The 25,652-nt window shown below is 39.1% G+C and overlaps 2 long non-coding RNA genes across 2 annotated transcripts in view; one reads left to right on the top strand and one right to left on the bottom strand.

The window, feature by feature from the left end:
* The window catches only part of LOC134747789 (uncharacterized), a 106,047-nt gene extending 102,190 nt beyond the window's left edge, over positions 1-3,857 (bottom strand). The window contains exon 1 of the long non-coding RNA XR_010128358.1: positions 3,764-3,857. This is a non-coding gene — a long non-coding RNA (uncharacterized LOC134747789). The remainder of the gene's footprint in view (positions 1-3,763) is intronic.
* Positions 1-3,933, top strand: part of LOC134747790 (uncharacterized) — a 302,451-nt gene extending 298,518 nt beyond the window's left edge. The window contains exon 2 of the long non-coding RNA XR_010128359.1: positions 3,762-3,933. This is a non-coding gene — a long non-coding RNA (uncharacterized LOC134747790). The remainder of the gene's footprint in view (positions 1-3,761) is intronic.
* The last annotated feature ends 21,719 nt before the right edge of the window (positions 3,934-25,652 follow it).

Raw genomic sequence — 25,652 nt, 5'->3', positions numbered from 1 at the left:
ATAACTAACCCACAGGCCGCTGGTGTAGAACGATTGACAGAAGGACTTGAACAAGGTTCTCTTTACTTTACTAATTTTTTTATAGACTTTATTTGCTGCCATTCCTCAATCCACCAACGGAGCGGCAGCTGACGTTCACGAGGGTTCATCATACTTAGCCGTTAACCGCTATACGAGTTTTCGCCCGGGGGGCGATGCCTGACGAAATTTGCGCCTTGCTCGCGGTCTATGAGGGACAGAACATACGCAATGCGGCAGAATTTAAAACACGTTTTAACATTCCTGACAACATACCAAAAAAAACCGGCCAAGTGCGAGTCGGACTCGCGCACGAAGGGTTCCATACCATTACGGAAAAAAACAGCAAAAAAATCACGTTTGTTGTATGGGAGCCCCATTTAAATATTTATATTATTCTGTTTTTAGTATTTGTTGTTATAGCGGCAACAGAAATACATCATCTGTGAAAATTTCAACTGTCTAGCTATCACGGTTCATGAGATACAGCCTGGTGACAGACAGACAGACGGACAGACGGACGGACAGACGGACAGCGGAGTCTTAGTAATAGGGTCCCGTTTTTACCCTTTGGGTACGGAACCCTAAAAACAACCTACGTAATTTGGTCGGATTACGTGTTGTGTTGACAATAATAGCGCTTTCTCTGCTACTGCTACTGAAAGATAAATAAGACTATCCCGTTCGGTCGTATCCCCCCACCGCTCATGACTGATCCAGTTAAATACTAGATTCACGGTCCTCGTCCTCACACACAAGGAAACTAAGGAGATTGTATAAGATCAAGGACAGTAACAAATTGTAAACACCAACATTGTTCGGTAACATTTTACCCGAAAAACCCTCCGAGTTATTATTTGCTCTGTCTTACGAACTTGTTGCTTCGCGTAGCTTTTTAGGAAGTTTTTCCTTTTGGGTAAAGAGTTTTATAATGTGTGATTATGTTGGGAATGTTACGCAATTTGTAAGTTAGAAACTCCTAAAGACAAACTTGTCGATTGCTTTTCAACATTGGATAAATTTCGTTATTACTGCCTGCGTGCATTTTTCATTATAATATCACAATTTCTGTTAATAATAATGTAAACAAACTGTCTTGATTCGTCACGCAATATTTTTTTTATATGGATGCACAACGTATAGGTAACGTATAGATAGCATATTGGATATCTATCCTGTTTTTTGTCAGTCGGGAAAAAAATTGGGACAAAGCAGAAACACTAAAGTTAGTACAGTAATGTTTTACAGATAGTATTTTCCTCTTGTTGGTGTAGTGAATAGTATATCGGTAGCAAAGTATGTTTAACTCTTGTCTTGAAACCCTCGCAAAGCTCAAGATTCCACTTGCTACGCTTTGATTTTGGAATCTTTCGCTTGCTGAGGTATACACGAGGTCATCAACAACTTTACCCCCTTGTATAGTCGCCATCAAATATATCGGAGCGGCCAAAGTGCTCACAAATATCTGAACACGCCTCTATTGTCAAGACGTTGTGCTGCGCTATATCTGATCTTTTTGTAGACAACCATGTTTTTATAAACAGTTTATATATTTTTTTGTATTTAATGTGAATTTCAATAAAAACAACCATCGTAAAACTTTTTGCAAACAAAATCTGTCATATTTGCCGTTTCTATTGATCTCCACTATTATATTTTCTATGTTCGCGGCAGGACCTCAAAAGAATATGGTAGCCTTACCGCACGGCAGCGGATGCATTGAAATGGGTATAATAGTACCCTTGGGACATTGAATAGACCCACCACAACGTACCCAATACATAATACCTGAAATATTGCCCTTTCGAGTTTCTGACGCTCTCAATCACTTTAAATTACTTGACTACAGTAGATATAAATGGCACAACCTTATTTGTAGCGCATATATAGGTCAAAGGGTCTCATTCATATTACTTAGTAAAGACCGGCCTTACGAGCACTACGAATGGGGCCGATGCATTGGAGTCAAAATCGCATTTAGTTACACCAGCGCGCTCAGTCGTGTGGCGAATTGCGCAGTGGAAAGGCGTCGGTGTTCGGTCGGAATTGTATGCAGCTTATACTTTAATGTGTACACCAATGGTGACGCCTTTCCACTGCGCAATATGAGCGATATTACGAAGTAATATATATGTCTATGGTCACATTATTTTTAGCACCTTCACGGACAGTCCGTCGAGACACGTAAAAGGAAACACGTGATATGGCACCACGGCTGAAGCTGATGATTTTGACTTTGACGAAACCGCAATCCCGTCCACAGAGGCCGAGTTTTCATAGGATTATAATGAAGTCAAGATCTTGTGTCGTTGTAGGTACACCACAAGGCTCTCTGGTGTCACAGCAAAATCCTCAGTGACTTAATTTTCGACTTTATGCATCAGCACCACCAGTATATGGCCATGACGCATGCTGTGGCACGACACGGCTGAGAACGAGGTCTACTAAGTACCCACAACACAAGCCTTGTTGAGCTTACTGTGGGTAGTCAATTTGTGTACCTGATGGTGTTATATAATCCCGTCCCGCGTCCCGGCATTTTGCCACGGCTCATGGGAGCCTGGGGTCCGCTTGGCACGTAATCCCGAGAATTGGCGTGGGCACTAGTTTTTACGGAAGCGACTGTCATCTGACCTTCCAACCCAGAGGGGAAACTAGGCCTTGTTGGGATTATTCCGGTTTCCTTACGATGTTTTCCTTCACCGAAAAGCGACTGGTAAATATCAAATGATATTTCGTACATAAGTTCCGAAAAACTCATTGGTCCCGGGGTATGAACCCGCGACCTCCGGATTGAAAGTCGCACGCTCTTACCGCTAGGCTACCAGCGCTTGCAAATAATGGTGTTCTTGTAATATTTAATGGAGGCATACAAATGAATAGGGCAATAATCGTGTAGGCAAAGCAAGTTCACATTTCCTATTTTAACTTGCAGGTAACTTAATAATCTCAAACAAAGTCAACGAAGATGGCTACTCTCTCAGCCTCGCCAACTTGTCCAAAGTCCCCTTATTGAAAAGTTATCGAACTATCGGTAGCACGTTTCATGATAACACTAATCCTCTCTGTCGGGTAAAGGCTGGCTTAAGACGAAAGTGGACGACGACACGTGACCAATTCTCTATACAAACAGACAGACGGACGGACCGACAGAGTCTCACCATAAGGGTTCCTTTTGTACCTTTTTGGTACGGAACCCTAAAAATAAAGCTGTAATTAACATAAATGAAATTGCGTTAAAAATATTTCTGTAGTCAATATCTAGAGATCTTTTTAGGGTTCCGTACCCAAAGGGTAAAAACGGGACCCTATTACTAAGACTCCGCTGTCCGTCTGTCCGTCCGTCTGTCCGTCTGTCTGTCACCAGGCTGTATCCCATGAACCGTGATAGCTAGACAGTTGAAATTTTCACAGATGATGTATTTCTGTTGCCGCTATAACAACATATACTAAAAACAGAATAATATAAATATTTTAATGGGGCTCTCATACATCAAACGTGATTGTTTTGCTGTTTTTCTCCGTAATGGTACTTTTTTTATTACTATAAGAGAAAGGATATTTTATATATGTGTTTTTCGCTCTTAACTCGGACAAAGGACGAAAAAAGGCAGACGAAGGGGCATTATATTTAGCTATGGTTAATATATACTCGTACAAAAAATTTGTGTAAAACATTTTTCATATGTAATATCCAAGTAGAATGGGGACTACATTTGTATGGAGTAGCGATCGTCCAAAAGACTTTTTTTAAACTGCGTCGGTGGCAAACAAGCATACGGCCCGCCTGATGGTAAGCAGTCTCCGTAGCCTATGTACGCCTGCAACTCCAGAGGAGCTACATGCGCGTTGCCAACCCTAACACTCCGCACTCGATGAGCTCTGGCAACCTTACTCACCGGCAGGAACACAACACTATGAGTAGGGTCTAGTGTTATTTGGCTGCGGTTTTCTGTAAGGTGGTGGATTCTCTTAAGGAACGCCTCCCAACAAAAACACCTATTGAAAATCAATGTTAACTGGACTCGAAAACTGCTTACTGCTTGGCTTATCTACTAATTTTAAAGTCAAATTCTTAATCCTGGCAAGTATGCGGTCCGCGTCGGCGGGCCTGCTTTGCAACGCAAAACAGCCCAAGCTAGGGGTTGTTTATTATAAAATTACGTTTAACACTGACTTGGATAAGTAGTTGGGTGACAGTGACGTCTTATTTCGGTCAGCGGACTGGCTTATATAGTCTCCATGGGACTGGCGTTTAGTAGTTGGACCGAGCTAACTCTGCATGGCATTTGGAATGACAAAGTGTAAATGTAGCACCATGCTGTATGTTGTGTTACCTATGTACGTGTTTTCGTCTTTTTTGCCACGAATAAACGCTATCTGTCTGTCTATCTATCTAAATATGTCATCCTTAGTGTCAAATTTATACGAAAATATGACGTTCATAATGACATTGCCTTACTCTGTTCTATTCAAGTTGGTGCAAAGTTAGCTTAGGCGGACTCTCGGCTCTCTGTGATTGACTGTAACGTCGTCCTGGCAGGATGGTACATATTAGTTCTGACACTAGAGGTGGCTGTCAAATAGCGTGAAGATGTCATTTCAAGGAAGTTTAAATTTTGCATACGCCACTTTTTAACCCTTTGAACGCTTCACGTTATAAACAAAAACGTCACTGACACGCCAAGGTCCCGGGAGCAAGGGAGCTAATGTGAACCCTACTTGAAAGCGTGAAAGTTACATTGACAGCGCAGCGTACGTCATAACACCCATTTGTCCATGGCGCGGTGGGCACTAGTAACGACGACTTTAGATGTTCTTGGCGTTCACAAGGACAAAGATAGATATAACTCCGTAATAGATGGATACAGTCTAAGGAAAAAACGTGCCTCGAAAATTAAGAAAATTTGATTCTCGTTCAGAGGGCGCTACTAGCTTTGGCCTACTGTCGTATAGATGGCGTTGACGGTTTCGTTTGTTATTTAACAATTTTAACGCATGTCAGTGAAAGAACATGGGTCAAAATCATAAAAATAATTAATGCAAATAAAAAAAACATTTATCCATATTTAAATACATTTTATCGTATTTTTATAAATCTTCATTTTTAGTGTTAAAGTGTGTCGACAGATGGCAGTGAATTTACTGGGGTTACAAAATTTACTATGACAGTACCGCTCTAGTATAAGTTACTCTATGACAAGGATAAGCTGATACGTCAGGGAGCGATACTGAAAATTCTTATGTTAAATTGAAAATTGAAAAATTCGCCGCTTGAGAAAAACAACTACGTGGTTGAGAATTCATTACAATTATAAACTGACCGAATTTTTGTTTTTTTTTCACAAAAAATAGTGAGCTATCATCATCATCATCATGTCAGCCGATAGACGTCCACTGCCGGACCTAGGTCCTAGGCCTCCCCCAAGGCTCGCCACTCCGACCGATCCTGTGCCGCTCGCATCCACCGAATTCCATCGACCTTCACCAGGTCGTCGCTCCATCTTGTTGAAGGCCTACCGGCAGCTCGTCTTCCGGTACGCGGACGCCATTCTAGAACCTTCCGGCCCCACCGGCCATCAGTTTTGCGAGCAATATAATTGTATAATTAGTAGTGAACTATATAATTTTATAATTTTTAGAGGGAATAAGCAAGTTCTGAAACTCAGACTACCGCACAATGCTAGTCAGTTTTCACGGAGTTCAGCAAAACTTGCATTTATCACACAATCATAACTAGGCAATAATTTGATAACATTTTTATTAAAAACACCAGTAAACAGCACGTACACAATTACCATAGTTGCCAAGCAACTAAATTAATTACACCATTGATTAGTATGCAAGAAAAAACTCCCATGGGCAAATAACTGTCACCGAGGAAACTATTTACCGCCCGCCGGGAAATGATAATTAAATTAATGCCCTCATCGGTATGCGTGCCGCGGGAGGGAATTAGGTACTTTCTTATTTGCCCCTTGTCGTAGCTTAGCCGTTAAGCTAATACTTGCAGGCCAATTCTGGTTTTAGTTATTAGATCTGTTTCCAATATGATACTGTTACTGATATTGTGATATGGTAATGATCTGTCAGTATCCAAAGTGACATTTCTCCAACAGAAAACGACATTATTATTTATACGTCGTTATTCAATAAATAAATTATAAAAAATATTTTGACGCAATTTGATGTATTTCTATATTAACCTTTTGGACACCAATGAGCGATATATAAACGCACCGTAGGTTCAACGCCAAAGACCGATTAATCGGCCATAGACCACAGAGGAACATAGGCCTACATGCATATGCATAAAGTTCAATTTCAGTTTTGAAACTTCGGTTCCGTGGCGTCTGAATGACAGCTTTTGTGTTTGACACGGCATCGAAAAGGTTAACCACTATTATTATTATTATTAATTCATTTATTCATATAAAACAATTACACAGTTACATATATACTATAAATGCGCCAAACTGGAGTAACCAGTTTGTTGTACTGCTATGCCCCTTTGCAAATACACGCGCGACTGTCATCATTTAAATAAGTATCATTTTGATGTCACAATGTTTAAAGTGACTTCTTAAACTTTATACTTATACATTTCTTCCTAAAATTTCACACAAACATCGACAATGTATACACAATGCGGCAAACGCAATACGGTTCATGTATATTGATGACGTGCACGCCGGAAGCAGAGCCGTCGATCGCGTGTCGCAGTCATTCGGGCCACATAAACAAAACTGTTTCATGCATGTTACTCTGACATGAGGGCAACACTGATTCAGTAATTTTTATTTTGTTTTGATAAGACCTAGAGCTCCCCGGCGAGCTCGGTTCTCCATAAAAACGTAGTTACGCTCTCATTTCAAAACGACTAGCTAGATTGCTCTGAATCTTTGTACTTATAATGGGATAAGGTATTGACGCATTCACTGTCACACCGCTATAGGCGGGTTCGTAGGCGCTTTTCACTACACGTGGGTTATTCCGTGTTATCGGCTACGAACGTAGCGCGTAGCTCGCGCTGGCAGCGAATGCCGTTGGGTCCTCGGCAAGCTCGGTTCTCCATACAAACGTAGTTCCGCTCTCATTTTAAAACGAATAGCTAGATTGCTCTGAAACTTTGTACTTACAATGGGATATGGTATATCTAGGTCTGTAATTACTAATTAGTAAATACTTAAATACATAGAAAACAACCATGACTCAGGAACAAATATCTGTGCTCATCACACAAATAAATGCCCTTAGCAGGATTCGAACTCAGGACTATCGGCTTCCGGCTCCCGGTCACCCACTAGGCCAGACCGGTCGTCAAAATATTACATCTAGATACGATATGGATTAGATAATTATGTCAGTGTCAAAAGTGACGTTTCTTCAAACAAATCGTCTGTGTGTGTGCTATGTCTTCGTATGTGGTTAACGTAAATATAACGAGTTATGGAGGTTTTATGGTTTGAAGGGAAGGGATTAGAATTTTATTTCTTCATAACCCCTCGAGCGGCAAAGAAATATTTTAAATTTTCGCGCCGTGCGGCGCGCAGCCGCCAGAGGGCGTGTTTTCCATATTAAACATGGCGGCCCGTCGCACGCGCGGTTGTCAGAGAGCGGCCCATTCGAGGTAAATTGCCGCCTAAGGGACGAGGATTACGTCAAATCGAGGCTCGAGTTAGCGATAATATAATCCTTGAACAAACTTTATCTCGCGATTTAGGCATAAATAAATTTTCCGTCATCCCCAAAGCCAATATCACATCTAATATTAGTTGAGTTGGTGAAACACCAAATTCCAGAGCGGAAAATAATTTGTGGCATCAAAGGGAAAAAGATTTATACTTAGATTATTCATCTCACGTGCGCGTAAGGGCAAACGGCCTTTAGCTCATAAGGGTTCAATTCAATTAGAACAGCATGTCGGTTAAGTCTCTTTAGGGGGTAAGGTTGAAGGCATCTGATGTTGGCAAGGATACTGGGATATTTATCGCAGGAAATTCAAACAGACAGCATGTTTATGTTCCTCGTGCTGGTTGGAGTAAGTAGAGGTTTGATATCAATTTTTTACCGTAAAGGTACCTTTCGGGTTCAGACTAAGAAACGTCAAGTTTAATATAAAATCGATAAAATGACCTGTTTAACGTTTTTGGCAGCAATGCAGTCGACTGCAGCAGTATTAAAGCGCGACATTAGTGCAGTACTAATGTTGGTGTAATCTGAATCCGAACAGTACCTTTAAGGTTGAATTCCGGCTGCGAAAACATAGCAAGCTGCGTGGTGTAGGGTAGTCAATGTGCTTGATATAAGACGTATTTGAACGTTCCAATTGATAGCGACGCGTCATAAACGGCAACAAAAAAATTCCAAGGCTGTTTATAGAAATTGACAGATATTAGCGGCGGCAGCAGTAATGTCACAACAGTAATAAAGTTGCAGTTGGCATTAGAATGTCACCTTACGCTATCACTGTTTTTTAGGGCGGTTACAGACAAGCGTTTAATACGAGCGTACGCGTGTAAGCTCGTATAGACCAAATGAAGGGAAAAATTACGCGCGTGTAAGCTCATAAAAACTAAACGGACCGCCTAAACGACCGTATACGGGCTGAAAAATAAGGTAGTCAGAAACCGCCCTTAGGCTGAGAACGCACTGCGGTTTTTGCGGTTTCAGAACCGCATAAAGTGTAACGTACGGCATGCTTCATGAGCGCACGCACTTAAAAGACTGAAACCGCAAGAAATTAATCGCAGTGCTTCTAAAGGGGCCCACTGACTAGCAGTCCGCGCTGGACGATATCGGCCTGTCAGTTGTTCGGAACTGTCAAATTTTTGTTCTAACTGACAGGTCGATATCGTCCGGCGGACTGATAGTCAGTGGGCTCCTTAAGGCTTACCATGCGTCACGCCGCCGCCGCCGCACTCACCTCAGTGTCTTTCACGTTAATATTTACATTTATCAATAAAAATCCGAACGGTACGTGTATGCACAAATCTTAAAATATTTAAAAAATGCTTCCCATTTGAAAAATAACAAGAAGCTTTAAAATAAATGAGCATTAAGCTAAACTAAGACTTTAAACATACCTATCAAACATACCGTTTATTAAACATATCTAATATTATCCTTCCCTTAAAACCCTCGCATAAAAACAACGTCTTATAAACAACGCTTGCCAAAATGAAAAATAACTCCATCTACCTACATCGTCCACTAACTGTATCATCAACGGAAAATACTTTTATGAACAACAAGAATACGAAAATAACGGCAAGAGTACTTTTCGCGCTCATTTCACTTAAACAGAACAGTCATATCTCACTGAGATGCTTAGTTATATTGGATCTTATATTGGTAAGCGCGTTTTATCCGTCCCTTGATAGAAAAAGGGTGAGAACCTAGATAACCGTCGATACTTCAAAGGCAAGAACAAAGGCCAAGCTCGATTTATAGTAATTGCATCACTTTTCACTCCTCCCATTAACGTTACCTTTTTAATCCGATTTTTTCCGGTTAGCTCCCGGATATTGGAGAAGTTACGGGCAACTTACTCGGATCTATTGAGGCCCGGGACACTTAGTAGTACTTTAGCCGGGTAACCGGTTTAAAAGGTTTTAATAGATTGGGTTACCCGATATATGGGAGCAATTTATTTGCCTCTTTCGTCGGAGCTAGTCCGTGATTCTTTTGGTACTTAATTGGAGTTTCGATTGAGTCGAATGGCTCGTAATTGGCTTTTAGTTCGCGATGGATTTATGGGTACAATTAAGGGTTTATTAATTATCTTGCTGTTATTTGTTGTTACTGTTAGCGTTAATTATAATCGGGTTCTATTTATCTTTAAGTAAGTACATCCGTGTTATTTGTTATGACGCGTAAAATAAATGAGGTTATTAGGACTGGTACTCCTATACCATCCCATATTCAAATATCTAAGGGGACCGTTTTGGTTAGGTATTTAAAATACTACTTTAAGTATTTAAAATTACACCAAAATTAATGTAGGCATGAAAACTAGGTTTTTATAGTTAAACAATATAATAGTAAAAATATGTACAATCCATACTAATATCCATACTTCCATACTTAATATTATAAATGCGAAAGTCTGTCTGTCTGTCTGTCTGTCTTTCTGTCTGTGTGTTCCCTCTTCACGCTTAAACCGCTGAACCGATTTAGATGAAATTTGGCATAGAGATAGGTTGAGTCCCTGAGAAGGACATAGGATAGTTTTTATCCCGAAAATCATCCCTTAAGAAAGTAAAAAGCGGGGTGGAATTGAGATAATTAACGAAGTGCCTGCTAATTTGTGTGCATAATATGCTCAAATTTAGATTGCTATGAAAATTTTTCCAGGCGCTATTCTTACTCTAGCTGCGGTTACTAAGTCCACGCTGACGAAGTCACGGGCAAAAGCTAGTAAAATATAAAATAAACTAATTTCAGTCAGTAAGTACGCGAATCTAAACCAATAAAATATCGTCACTCGCCTTAACGTTCTCGAATTCCAATCTTCGTCGAGCCGAACTATGAATTCCCGCAGCGGGTGCTACTGCGGGCTCACTAGGCACAAGCAAATCTGATAAAAACTTCAGCAGTGAATATCAAGAAAATAAGTAGCTTCAATTATGCGTCTTCAGTTTTAAACCAGAAGAAAGGACTACGTTAGAGGCAGCCCATTTGATACGAAGCAATTTTAAACAATAATGCAACATTTAAGCTTTAAATAACATTAAATAAATGTAATTTGATTTGAGATTAGACCTTAATTTTTTTTACCTCTAAGCAACTACTGATTTTCAATTTAATAAGTAGAATTTATTCATCTGAATTTCCCAGTCCTTTGTTTCACTGGACAGTAAACATTGACAAAATAGAATACGTAAAGCTTTGACTGTTTAAAGTAACAGATAGTTGATATTCTTTATTGTGGAACATCCTTTGTGGTTGTATGACATGCCTTTTATATTCTCTGGGCGCTTGTTAAACGTTACCTAGATTTTTCTGGTATTTTATCATGTGGCAAAGTACAAATGTAGATCCGAGACAAGGAAAAATCTGCCAATAATAATTATCATATGTACATTATAAATCTTATTCTAATATGGACTTTATGGTATGATTTTAAAATACAATTGAGTGAGCTGAGCGCGGTTTAAATGTTTGGTTTATACAAACGGGAATACCTCTAGTCTATTATGCATAGGGTAGGGTAGGATACAGTGGCTCGAAAAAAAATAGTCGTGTATAGTGGCTCACTCAACCTAATTCCAACATGATAGAGGTGATATTGGGGCGACTGAGCCACTGTTTCCTACCCGACCCTATGTATATCTTGTATGTGCTTTGTACTATTTGACAAACAAAGATGATTACAACAGGTTACTATATTATGTAATTGATGTAGATACTGTTGGAAAACTACAAGCAAAACTTATAACTTACTAGCGACCCGCCCCGGCTTCACACGGGTTACACAAAACGTTAACAAATTGTACACCTAAACCTTCCTCAAGGATCACTAGATATTGATAGGTGAAAACTGTATGAAAATCCGTTCAGTAGTTTTTGAGTTCATCGCGAACATACAGACAGACAGAAGCAGCGGGTACAGTTCAACTGCACAGGTAAAGCTGGTTAGAAAACTGCGCAGTCAAATGCCACACATACGTTTTACCTGTGCACTTGGCAAAACTGCGCAGGCATACCCTAGACAGTGTGTATGGCCAGCTTAAAGGATCTATCTTTTATACTTAATCTTATTTATTTTTATTGCAAATGTTTTGTATGTTTTAATTATGGATCAATGTTATCTGGATTAAATGATTTTATTATTATTTCCTTTATTTATTTTGAGTCTTAGGTTAGGGTTTTATAACATGCATATAAAAGTAAAATACAAAAACACTTACAAAACATTACAAAAAATATATAAACACATTATAAAAAAACCTAACCTATTATTATTATTATTAAAGCTGGCATACACACTAAGGTACGCCTGCGCAGTTTTACATGTACAGTTCGACTGCACAGTCGAAGCTGGTTAGAAAACTGCGCAGTCTAATGCCGCATACGCTACGTTTTACTTGTGCAGTTGGCAAAACTGCGCACTGACGTCATTCATCTGAATGAAGCGAAGCGATATCTATCGCTTTGTTGTCAAGTGTACATTCGAATTGGCCTCACTGTTCAAAGTTAGCACCATTGCCAATGATTTATTGGTCTGCTTTTCGCCCAGTTTTAACAATTTTGCACTGATAAGATATACCTTACATTTTTTGAATATTTAACTTTATCCCTATAATGTTTAAGATTAGAACTCCATTAAATCACCCAGAAAAACGTGCTTGGACCGCTGTAAATATTAAGCCTTTTAAGAATAATTTAATGATAATCACGCATTATGGTTATTAGTGGGTCTACCCTCGCTTATCTAGTCGGGTAAATATTATATTGATCTTATCTTAAATGTATGTTTAAAAAGGCTCATGGTAAAATAAACGAAATGGGGTATTTTTCATTTTTATCTAAAATTATCTATAATTTATTTTTAAAAGTATCCAGTTTGCAGAATGAAATGTGGGCGTATTTTTAAGAAGCATTTATTTTATTAAAGTATCTATACCTACTTACACACTTTTCTTAAAATACTAATACCTATTCCTTCACAATATTTGATGGCGTGGCACTACAATGTCCTTACCATAGTGATAGATTGTATTAGAAATTGATAGATTGTATTAGATATTGATAGATTGTATTAGATATTGATAGATTGTATTAGATATTGATAGATTGTATTAGATATTGATAGATTGTATTAGATAGTAATTGATTGTGTTAGATATTATGGGACTTTTCAGAAAATAATACCCAATTAGCGTGTTGTAAAGAAAAGTTAATCACTGTCAGTTTTGTGACGATAATTAAGCATTCAATTTCAAATTAAAACTTGGTTTAGGTGTTCATTTTATAAACTGTTAGCTAAGTTACAATGTAGAAAAGGCAAAAAGTTAATTCCCATAAAGATTTAATGCTTAATTGTCGTCACAAAACTGACAGCGACTAACTTTTCTTAACTACTCACGCTATTGGGCACACTATTTTCTGAAAACTCTATTATGCTCAGACCTCTTGGTATAGGTTTCAAGTGCCTGGGTACCTTTATGGGCCAGGCCTTATAAAAATCCAGGGGGCATCCGTCGTTCGTGCAGAGAATTAATTAATTTGGGGCATTGACGCGCTTGAAATATGGTTTGGATAACAACTGATTATAAAATAGATGGTTTTGCTTGAAATATAGAGGTTACTTTGAATAATAACATTGGTTCTGTTATCTTAATAATTTGAGTTTGAAAAGGATTTTAATTTATGTAAAATTTACTGGGGATAGGTCTACTAAAACGATTTAGGGTTGGTTTTGTACTATTTCCCGTTCGTATTACGCGATAGGAAAAGTCGAATATTGTTTTTAGGGCTCCGTACCCAAAGGGTAAAAACGGGACCTTATTACTAAGACTCCACTGTCCGTCTGTCTGTCTGTCACCAGGCTGTATCTCATGAACCGTGATAGCTAGACAGTTGAAATTTGTTGCCGCTATAACAACAAATGGTAGTAAAAAATACGGGACCCTCGGTGGGCGAGTCCGACTCGGACTTGTCCGGTTTTTAGAATTTATTTAGAAAACACATTCTTACAAAGTGATAAAACACCCTACTGTTTTCTACAGTTTCCCTAGATTTTTTAACGCTCACAGCATTTTGTTACAAAAATACAGGTTGGTTAATACCTGTGCCACTCCGTAGGATTATATAATTGGCTCCCGACCAAGGGCATAGCCTTAATTGGGTACAATTAAAAAAGCTACGAATTCGAAAATATAACCGAGATATACCTAATCCCTGGAAGATATTTATTGATATGTAGTCTGTGTTGATATAAATTTTCTGATATATTTCTACGACGACTGACAACCGGTCTGGGTAGTGTAGTGACCTAGTGACCCTGCATATGAAGCCAATGGTCCCGGGTTCGAATCCCGGTAAGGGCACTTATTTGTGTGATGAACACAAATATTTGTTCCTGAGTCATGGGTGTTTTCTATGTATTAATTCTATGTGTTAATTTATATATATACGTTACCTACCTATAGCTATGTATTAGGTATATATATATCATTGTCTGAGTACCCATAATACAAGCCTTCTTGAGCTTACTGTGGATATTACAGCCTTATTCATAAAACTTTAAGGCCCTTCTCTCACGAGGCTACTCTTAAGCGATTTGTGCTTCGTACGCGTATCCTACGCGTCGCTTGTGAGTACCCGCCATATTTATTCACTTCGTTTCGCACACGACGAGACGCGTCAACGACGCGTTATATATATCAGTCGCACAATACTACTTCTCGAATGAGAGCTAATAATGAAATTATTTGCTTGAGAGTTATCCCATTCAAGCGTGGGAGACGCACAAGTAGTTCAGCCTGTTATTGCTTCGTGCGAGCTGATGAGTGGATCTCTAAAACCTTTTAATAGTAGGCTACTAATACTAATATGTAATGCGTATGTACTACATCTATTAACTGACCACTTCTCGATAGAAGTACATCGACCTATAGGCCACCAAAAGAAGGAAATACTTACAAGGGAAATTATTCGTGTATAATAAGCATTCGTTTGGTAAGCTACTACGTAGGAGAACTTTTGTAGCTAATATTTTTTTTAGTATACCTGAAATTAAGGTTATAAAACTGGGCGTTTTTTGGAACATTGTTAAGGTACAATGTATATCCAGGGCAGTGGCCACTTAGAAACCACTTGAACGTGCCCCAAACGGGCAGAGGATTCATACGAATCACAAACTTTTAGAGCGAGTATTTTATCAGAAAACAATAACTAAGGTAAACTATAACTCACTACACATACATTATCTAAAAGTCTACCAAAAAATATATAACACAAAATACTTACAGTACTTTTTTTTCAGCGTAACTTTTATAGTGGGAGATACGTACAAAAACTGCTATTTAGGTTTCCGTGCCTTCGCTTGAACCACATTATGAGATAACACCCTTGTAACTCAGCCCTAATTAAGTGAATTTACCACCACCAGCGCCATCTATCGCGCCACTCAAGTACTAATGGTGTCTGCAATTTTTTGTCGATTTGAACTTTTGATGTTGAAATTGAAATTGAAATTCTTTATTCCGAACTTGACGTACATATTAGGGTAGGTCATACAATAACCTAATCTAGGGTAAGTATTACAATTAATTAGACAAAACAAACAGAACAAAACATTACATAACATAACATTACATTCACCATACACATCGCACTCAAAAGTGCTCAATACACTTTTGATCACTTTTGAGTGCTTTTTGAGCACTTTTGATTCAATCTAATTTTGATGACACCCAATTTTTTTACGTTCGGAAATCACCCACTTTATAGACTTTATGGCAATGAAATTTTGTGGTCGTTGTATTTACTCTGCCCGTAAAAAATAATTGTTATGTGGTTAATACCTATTGATACACTAACTGTTTGAAAGAGGAAATATTAATAATTCGACATTTCCAGAAAAGCATATTTAGTTCTTCGCAAAACTCGGATACAGTTATTCTGCCAATTTAGCAAGTTTAACTTATTTGCAAAACCGGGTGTAAATTACTAATTAAGTAACCTAGTTTATACAAACAATATAAAAATATTTTAGCGTAACGTAAATATGTATTTGTGTAGATAACTTTTAAAAAGTACCTAATAAAGGAAAATGAGGACTATGTTTGTATGAAAAGGCGATTTCGCGCGGGTCCTCCACTTTCGTCTTAAATGCATATTAAATTTTATGTTAGTGGATGCTACTGGAGATCGTAGGTCAGTCAGCCTTCTTAAGCCCCATTTAGACAGGCCGCGACACTGATCTCACCATAGACATAGTATACACAAGTAGTTATAGACGCTCCACCGAGCGACCGGGGGTAAGAGAAAGAATATTCATATAAAATTTGGGCAGCATAGGATTTATTCTCTTTCACTCTTGTAAATTTCGGTATTTCGCCATCGCCTCCTACCTATGACGCTACCCGGTCGGTGATAAGGACAAAGCATGGCACTATTTTCTCTTTCCTCTTATAGGAATCGCAATAAGATTATCTTTCTCTATCATAGAGTGTCAGGCCCTTGGATCTCACTCATACCTCGAGCTGTAACTGGCCCCAGGTGAGGCCAAACAGTGTAACACAGATCAAAAAAAATATCAAGAACCTTTATGCAGTTCCATATACTCCTAACTACAGAGTAACAATTAATTCAGTCGATCGACAAAACATATCGAAAATCTCATGCAAGTTCTTGAAACATCTTGGGCTTTACTCAATTCATTAATGTTTTTGTATACAGGGTGGAAAAAAATGTATGGGCCCTGAAGGGAAAGTGCCTTAAAACCTTAAGTCAGCAAATTTTACTTAAATGAAACATTCTTTTATTTTTAAAAAGAAACAAAATTGCATTAAAAGTTTTTTTTTTCAATTCTGTCTAAAAATATTCTTGAATACTAAATATTAGATTTTGATAGGATAGACTGTGCAAGTGTTTTGTAAACCTCATAATTCAGATGACCGGTCTGGCCTACTGGGTAGTGACCCTGCCTACGAAGCCCATGGTCCTGGGTTCGAATCCCGGTAAGGGCATTTATTTGTGTGATGAGCACAGATATTTGTTCCTGAGTCATGGATGTTTTCTATGTATGTACTTAAGTATTTGTATATTATATAATTATATCGTTGTCTGAGTACCCACAACACAAGCCTTCTTCAGCTTACCATGGGACAGTCAATTTGTGCAAGGTATGTCCCTATAATATTTATTTATTTATATTTAATTTCAGCAGATAAACAGCAGATAAGCAGGTAAACACTGCTGAATTGGCACCGGTTCTCTTTGAAATGAAAATTATTCCGCTTTCATCGCAAGTGAAGAACCTTCGGCTAATCGACGGTGGGCTCACATGGGAACCTCAGGTGTCCGACGTTAGTCGTAGAGTAATTAACACGGGCTAATTATTATTCGGGCAACTAAAATATTAAACAGGAACTTTCATTGGGCATATAGTAATATAATTTGGCCGTGTATTAATATTTTAGATGCTTAAAATTATATTAACTTTAAATATAAGCATCATATTATTAAAAAATACCGGCCAAGTGCGAGTCGGAGTCGCGTACGAAGGGTTCCGTACCATTACGGAAAAAACAGCAAAAAAATCACGTTTGTTGTAAGGGAGCCCCATTTAAATATTTATATTATTCTGTTTTTAGTATTTGTTGTTATAGCGGCAACAGAAATACATCATCTGTGAAAATTTCAACTGTCTAGCTATCACGGTTCATGAGATACAGCCTGGTGACAGACAGACGGACAGACAGACGGACAGACGGACAGCGGAGTCTTAGTAATAGGGTCCCGTTTTTACCCTTTGGGTACGGAACCCTAAAAACTGGCTTCAAATTTCAGTCAACAATATTATGAATAGGGATTTTGAAATGATAGTTTGGCGACTAAATAGTAATTTGGCATTTATTATTGATTAACGTATGATTTTTATATTTGTTCGGACTTCGTAACTACCTACCTTTTAATATTTGTTCGGACTTCGTAAGTATTTTTCCGTAGAAAACTTAATTGGCTCCCTATACGAGAACGTAGGTCCCTTCGTGTTCTGTGTACTCTCTACTCCATCTTGTTTGACCCGTCCGTCCCAGATTATCTCCGTTCGAAATTTAAATTTGTTACCCCTCGTCCAGGCACAGATCTTTGCTCTTCCCGTAACCTTAAGCTCATTGTCCCCCAACATCGAACGGGTTTCATGTCCAATTCTTTCACTGTCCAGGCAATTAGACTTTGGAACGTTCTCCCACTCTCTATCAGAGCGCAGACCAAATTCACATTCAAGCGCATGTTTCGCAAGTATTTAATTAAGCTAATATTAACTGACATAATGTACCTACCCATTTGATTAAAGACAACACTTATTTTTTTGAAGCTTAATATGATTTTCTGTTTTTTACGTTAATTTGTCGTACCCGAAAAGTTTATTTCAACTTTTTTGCGAACATTTATTAATGAATGAATGAATGTTTCTTCATTCAGGCAATAGACCCATTACATACAATACAATTTTTTTTTTTTTTTTTTTACTAGCCTAATTTAGTGTCCCACTGCTGGGCAAAGGCCTCCCCTACAATACAATACAATACAATAAAACATAAAAAGAAATACGGTAAAAATAAAATAGAATAAAAATAAAATAAAATAAAACTCACTAAAAACTAAAAAACTAAACTACTTACGGTTCGGTTGCTGATGCGCGAACAACCAATGCAGGAAAAACGCATTTTGGTCAATGTTTTCATTTACTGTCACAATAAGCCTATTATTAGAAATGCGTACCCTGTTCCAGAACGACGCTATTCGGTTTCTAATAATGGCAAAGAAGTCAGGTACCCTGGCTTCAACAAGCATCGCTGACGCACTGCAGAACCGTGGTTGTTTGGTCAGAATTCGCAAGGCGTCATTGTACTGTACTCGAAGGATGCTGTTAATCGAACAAAGTTATCGCATTCAACGGCCCACACTACAGTTTACAACATTACCACCCTCACCACTTAGATGGTTGGCAGTCCTCAACTGTGCGTTTCTCTAGAAACTTCCTGCCTCGCACAGCTAAACTGTGGAATGAACTGTCGCCTGCAGTATTTCCGGACCGATATGACCTTCAAACCTTCAAGAAAAGAGCGTATTCCTATCTTAAAGGCCGGCAACGCACTTACAACCCCTCTGGTGTTGCGGGTGTCCATGGGCGGCGGTAATCGCTTACCATCAGGTGATCCGTCTGCTCGTTTGCCTCCTATTTCATAAAAAAAAAAAAAGTTTAGGTACCCACCTATAAATGCAGTTAAGTCTAACAAATTCACATTTATTTTTACTCATATCAATTGCAAAATATTTGTTTACGTGTTACAATCCCTATTATGGTTTCAGCGTTGATAATTACGTCATAATAATGTCATTATAAATTCAAGCGACACAGTAACGCATACGCACCTTCGTTAGAACATGAACACGTACTAAGCTATCATTTATCGGGTAGCGGCACGCTTGGGCGTGGGTTCATTGCATGCGCGGGAGCGGGCGAGTCGACTTTACGGACCAGTCTAAGTTGGTCTCGATTCTTGCTAGTCATGTGTTAACATTGGATTCGCTAGTGTCAGATGAGTCTACTTCAAGGCCTGCTAGTCAAACTTGTAGGCCAATTCGAACGTGCACCTGACCAGGCGCGATTTCATCACGTCGCTACAAGTACCTGCGGCCGCCTCAACTTTGAGGTTTTGCCATAGTAATTGCCGCACACCGCTATGGAGCGGACGCCTGCACGCGCTTGCGCCGCCTTGCGCAGTAGTCGCGTTTTGTTAGGGAGTGAATCTTCTGCCCCTATTAGTACTATTATATGTATATTCTGTGACCTGACATCAAGACGATATCTAAATGATGTCAGTTAGTTATCATTCGCGCGTTCGTTTCTCTTGTACTTGTCCGTACAATCCGTACATGCATTAGCGCCAGCTTGAAGATGTCGTTCGTCATAGTCTTCATAGCCAATTAGCCATCAACAAACATCAAATTTTCACACAATTTGGCACTTGTCATCTGTCATTCTGGTAAGCATTTGACAATCAACTTAATGCAAGCTTGAAGAGAAGAGCCAACCACAGTAATTCATCACTTTTAGGAATGTCAAAGAGCCACAAAAGTTCATTTGACTGGTCTAATTCTAAACGGGTATAGGTAATCTAAGTGTAAATTCTTTGGGTGCCTTGAATAGCCGCAATTGAGGGTCCAAAGAGCTACATGTGGTTGGCGAGCCGCGGTTTGCCTGTTTTAACAAGTATGTAAGTGCGAATGTGACGGGCATAGTGACAAGCGATAAAAATGGAACCATGCTGCGACCGCAGGAGGGTGTAACATTCCGGCATACTTACCAACTTATTCGCAGCGAAGCGACTGGAATTACACAGCTGCTCCCATGATATATGCACGGCATTACGTTTGATAAAATATGTTCGATATTATATTTACTAAAGGTGTGGTAACCATAACAAGCCATACATTATGACTAACGTATCTGTGCAACGCAACGGTGGCTTACCTATAGTATATTTCATCATCATCATATATTTAAGAGTTATACTCTTGTCGGTGGAGCGATTTCCAGGTGTGTCGGTCCCCTGCCTTCTCCTTGACAGCCTGATACGTCACGACGTTGAGTTTTTCCTTTACTTGATCTATGTATGTTCTCATTGGTCTCCCCCTCCATCTCCTTGCCTCAACTCTCCCTTCAATTATGTTTGTGTAATAGAAAAGGAAAAATGCTTGGACACCTGCTACGACACGACGAATTTATCAAAAACAGAGTATATTGAGGACAATAATTTTAGGACTCTTTTCTATATATTTTTGAGGTTCTGCTTTACATTTTATACCTTTGCCTTATCGCCTTAGGTTTTCTGAAACATACCATGTTTTGGCGAATAAACCACATACTACATAATATTTGTTCTTGAGGCTAATTCAAACTCGACTGACATCATTTAGATATCATTTTGATGTCACAATGTAAGTTTGAATAGGCCTCCTCGTTTAACTCTAACATCTCACTCAATAGCCTAGCGGAAGTACTAAAAGTTTTGATTATTATAAACTTTGATGCACGAGTATCGGCCCGAATCGAACAATGCTTATACTCGTAATTAGTCACAGCAGAGACTATCAGAGTCTAGCAAACTTTTTCGTCAAAAGTTAATTAGAAAACAGAAAAGGAAACATAATTATTTTTTACGAAACGTACCTAATTGTGTACTTGTGGCGGCATTATTTAATTAGGCCTAAATTGCTCGAGCAATAAAATAAAGACCCCGGGCGTTCTGGCCGAGACGACAAATTTTTAATAACGATGAAATGACGCCCACGACAAAACAGTGTAGGTATCTTAAATTTGAGAATTAATAAAATTATACGTAGTAACAATTAGTACAGTTCGCCATCAGATATATCGGAGCGCAGAAGGTGTTCACAAATATCTGAACATATGCCCTCTCTAATATATATGATGGCGGCTGTACACACAATCAAAAACCTTATTGAGCTGAGAGTATAAATGTAATTTGGAGTAATACAATTCCAGTGTTTTGAGATACACTGAGAGAAATGTTTGCATATCAATAACAACATATTGTGATACTACTTACACAAAAATTGGGACTTGCGAACTATGTGTTACACCGGCTGACAGGCCGGTTTGTGACAACAAAATCGGTTCCAGGATATTGATCAATATATCTGTATAACTTTCAGTTAGTTTTTGAACTACCATACCCTGATTTGATTCCCGCACTTCTCTTCTCATCTCCACTCATCTCCGCTACGAGACATCGGGCTGAAGTGGAGCCAGAAGGGTCGCTGAAGATAGGAAGGTATGGCGTGAGCTTGTGAAGGCCCTCTGCACCTCTGGGGTGCGCGGGAGCATTAGGACAACAGCAACTTTTTTTTAGCGAGCTTGTAAAGTGTCCCACTGGGCAAAGGCCTCCCCCCTAGACTTCCAATCTTCCCGATTAACTGCAGCATCCGTCCAGTCTCTAAGAAACGCGTCCAGGTTGTCCCGCCATCTCTTCTTAGGCCGACCGGCGTTTACATTACAGCGGTAGACTAAACTAGCCACGGAGTGGGTGCAGCAGCAACATTAATAGTATGTAAAACAATTAAAAGATAAACGATAAAAAAGTTATTGCACAGAAAGAATACAAATATAGTACATAACACAAGTTTCTGAAAAGATTTGGTGCATAACTGATTTGACATTCGGAGATTCCAGCCGGCCTAGCCATGGTGACAATCGCTATCGCTTCGACAACGAAACGCTTTGTGTCTCTCTATCACTCTTCCATATTAGTGCGACAGTGACAGGTGCGTTTCGATCGCTACGGAGCGTAAGTTATTGGCATGTTGGCTACGCGGCTAGGAGTCCCCGCACTAGGTTAGGCCTGTATCGCGGGAGACCAGATGTACATTTTTAGTGTTCCGTACCCAAAGGGTAAAAACGGGACCCTATTACTAAGACTCCGCTGTCCGTCTGTCTGTCTGTCTGTCACCAGGCTGTATCTCATGAACCGTGATAGCTAGCCAGTTGAAATTTTCACAGATGATGTATTTCTGTTGCCGCTATAACAACAAATACTAAAAAGTACGGAAACCTCAGTGCGCGAGTCCGACTTTTGTGTCATGCGAGTTGAATGATATTTTTACAATTGAGGACAAAAATGAGATTCAGGTTTATATACCTAGATTAAGATAAATGCAATTTTTAGGATTGAAACTATATAGGTAACTATGTCTATCTGTTATTACATTATTGCTATTAACTTTCTACGTAGGTTCAACTTTAGTTTCAATAATATTACTGATCGTTTTAAATTCGTAATAAATACAACAGATTTGTAGATACACTGTTATGCTCAAGCACGTAAAACAACAAAGTTGAGCTATAAATTTATCCAGTAGTCAAAAGTTGCGTTTGTGTTTTTGAACATTAACATAACAATTTGAAAGTTTTGATGTGCTTAGCTGTTTTGAACATGGGTTTCATTCATTACCATGACTAGGTATCTTAATTAAATTTATAGTATTTCAGTGTTAGACATATTTTACCTATTTCAATTTATATGCCTGTGTTTTTCATATGAAATATGATTAATGAGTTTTGCTTATGACTTAGCTTATTACATTTTGAATTGTGCAGTGCATTAGTTTATAACTGTTATGCTGTGCAACTTCTTTGTAATAAATAATAATAAGCCCGCAGGGCAGCTTGTGGCAAGCTGTTGGGGAGTAACGACCCCACGGACCCAAGTACTCCAGAGAGTCGATCAGGGTCTCCGTCTCCGGCGTGTCTTCGTCGGTCGGAGGGGACCCCAAGGAGACCCGCAGGACTCTCGGCTCTGGCTTGCCTTCATTGGCCGTCCAGAGAGGGAGTCGTTAGAGCTATATGCTCCAGGGGTGGAAGTGTCACTTGTGCTGTCCAGCAGGTTTGAGCCCGCATATAATAAATTTGTACATATTTGTAAAAAATATAATTAGGTAATTGTTGATTTGGAGCACAATCATGCTTGAAAGGCGCGCGGCGGAAAGTCTCCAAAAAAATGATCTGGCCAAAATGATCAGAGGGTCGGAAATTTCTCAACATTTTTCACTCCATACCGAGGAGCATCATTTGGAGCACGCGTCGGCGGACCGACGCAGACCATGACAAGCAATTTTCGACTTAAAATACGTGAGTGACCCGTTTTACCATATCTAATATGTCTGTGTCTCACGGATGTTTTATTATTAAAATCTCTGGAAGCCGTTGGATGCTGCCTGAACGCGATCTGATACAATGATTCGCGAGAAAGGCCTTCGTCAAGCAGTTGTTTCAGTTGTTTGACTTAATGATGATGATGATGACTAATTTGTTTAGTCTCGCCTGAGATGCAAATTTGTTTAAAAACCGCAACTTGGCCCTTGTGCCAAACTTGGCGAAGTTAAGATATTGTTATCAAGAATTAATTGGGGCGTTAGAATGCCGCTTAGTCATTCTACTCACAAAACGGCGTAGTACACAGATTTTTACAGTATTTTTACAATACTTATTGAATTTTTTTTTCTAATTGGTTTCCTTTGTTTGACTTGTAACTTACTCGAACTTATTTGTAAAAACACGTGTCTGACAGACCAGTGATGTATCACTGTTCACTCAGAAACGTTAAATGCTACCTAAATGCCACGAGCCGCCGATGTCTATTGCCAGCGAAACCCACTGCTGCGGTCGATCATGCCACGGGGGTACCTATTTTCCAGTATTTTAAACAGCATAAATGAACACAAGGTTACTTTAGTACGAATGTGATAAAGTTATCGCTCTATATTCATCTTACTCATCATCATTCGCTTGCCCTTGTCCCATTCACACGGGGTCGGCGCAGCATGTCTTTTTCTTTCATACCTCTCTGTCACCCGTCATCTCATCATTCACTTGCGTTAGTTTCATATCATCTTTCACACAGTCCATCCACCTTTTCCTCGGTTTTCCTCTCCTCGTACCTCCCTCCACATTCATTCTTAATACCTTTCTCGTCACATGACTTTCATCCCTCCGCATCACATGCCGTACCATGCTAGGCGATTTGCCCTTACTTTTTCTGTTATGGGTGCAACTTTCAGGCTTCCTCTTATATACTCATTCCTTATCCTATCCATTCTCGTCACGCCACACATCCACCTTAACATTCTCATCTCCGCTACATGCAATCTCTTTTCATCCGTCACCTTTAGGGCCCAACACTCTGATCCATACATGACGACAGGTCTTATGATCGTTTTATAAATTTTACCCTTCAACCGAAGGGGCATACGGGCGTCACAAATATTTCCCGTAACCTGTCGCCATTTAATCTATATCTGGGGGCACGGTCGTGCCCCCGCCAAGACGAGACAAAGGGCAAAAGGCAGTGCATATCTTTTCTCGGCACGTTTCGCCGTATTTTCGAACCCTCGTAGTTTCGGCTTGGACAATGCTAGAGAGCTGAAATTTTTTGTATACCATGTACTCAGTAGACTTATCAAAAACACCAAGTTTTATTAAGCTACCTATTATACTTAAAATTTTATAGTACCTTAATTTTCACTGTCCGATTCATCTTACTGTTTAACACAATTAACTGCGACAACTTCTAACAAACGGCAAACAAACAATTAAATCACAAAGGGTTCTAATTATTGCCCAATTTTGGGATATTTAAATCAGAAACGCTGTCTCCCATTGTCTGTTATGACAATCGGAGAAAATTGTTTGTAAGGCAACGTTTTTGTGGCAAAATGTATTTTGACACCTCTGGGTTGATTTTGTGGCTAGAATTATGAGGTCAACAATTTGACTTATTGAACTGTTTATTTTAATAAAGGTTAAGGACATTAGTCTGATGATGACTGTAGGAACAATTCGACTTATTGACCTGTTTATTTTAATAAAGGTTAAGGACATTAGGATAACGACTAAAGGTAGCATTACTGTTACAACGTTACTATAGGGTATTTGACTATTAGTCAAATCAGTTTGTTTTTTCGATATCAAAACGATTTTGCTACTATGGAATTTATACTAGCACTAGCATGTGACGTCACAATCAAATTTCATTTAAATTATTTACAAATAAGCTTACAGTCTATAACCAAGGCGCTTATATGTTATTATATCATACATGGTATGTTACACTTACACTATAAAATTACAATTATTAATATTATGTCAGTAAAGTAAATAAATATTAATCAATTAAATTAAATTCAAAAATTCATAAATGCCTTTAATAACTTGGTAAGACGCATGATAAAAAACTTCAACGTCAGGTAATCGCAGAGACATATCATTCAACAGAGCGAAAGCTCTTGCAGAGGGAGCGTTTGCAGCCCAGCGCGTGCGCCTCACCGAGCCCGGGCGCCGGGCACGCGAACAGACGCCGGCGCCGCCGCGAAAC

The sequence above is a fragment of the Cydia strobilella genome, chromosome 15, assembly GCF_947568885.1.
Source record: "Cydia strobilella chromosome 15, ilCydStro3.1, whole genome shotgun sequence".
In the NCBI taxonomy this organism is placed as follows: domain Eukaryota; kingdom Metazoa; phylum Arthropoda; class Insecta; order Lepidoptera; family Tortricidae; genus Cydia; species Cydia strobilella.
This window is presented reverse-complemented; position numbering and strand designations above follow the sequence as displayed.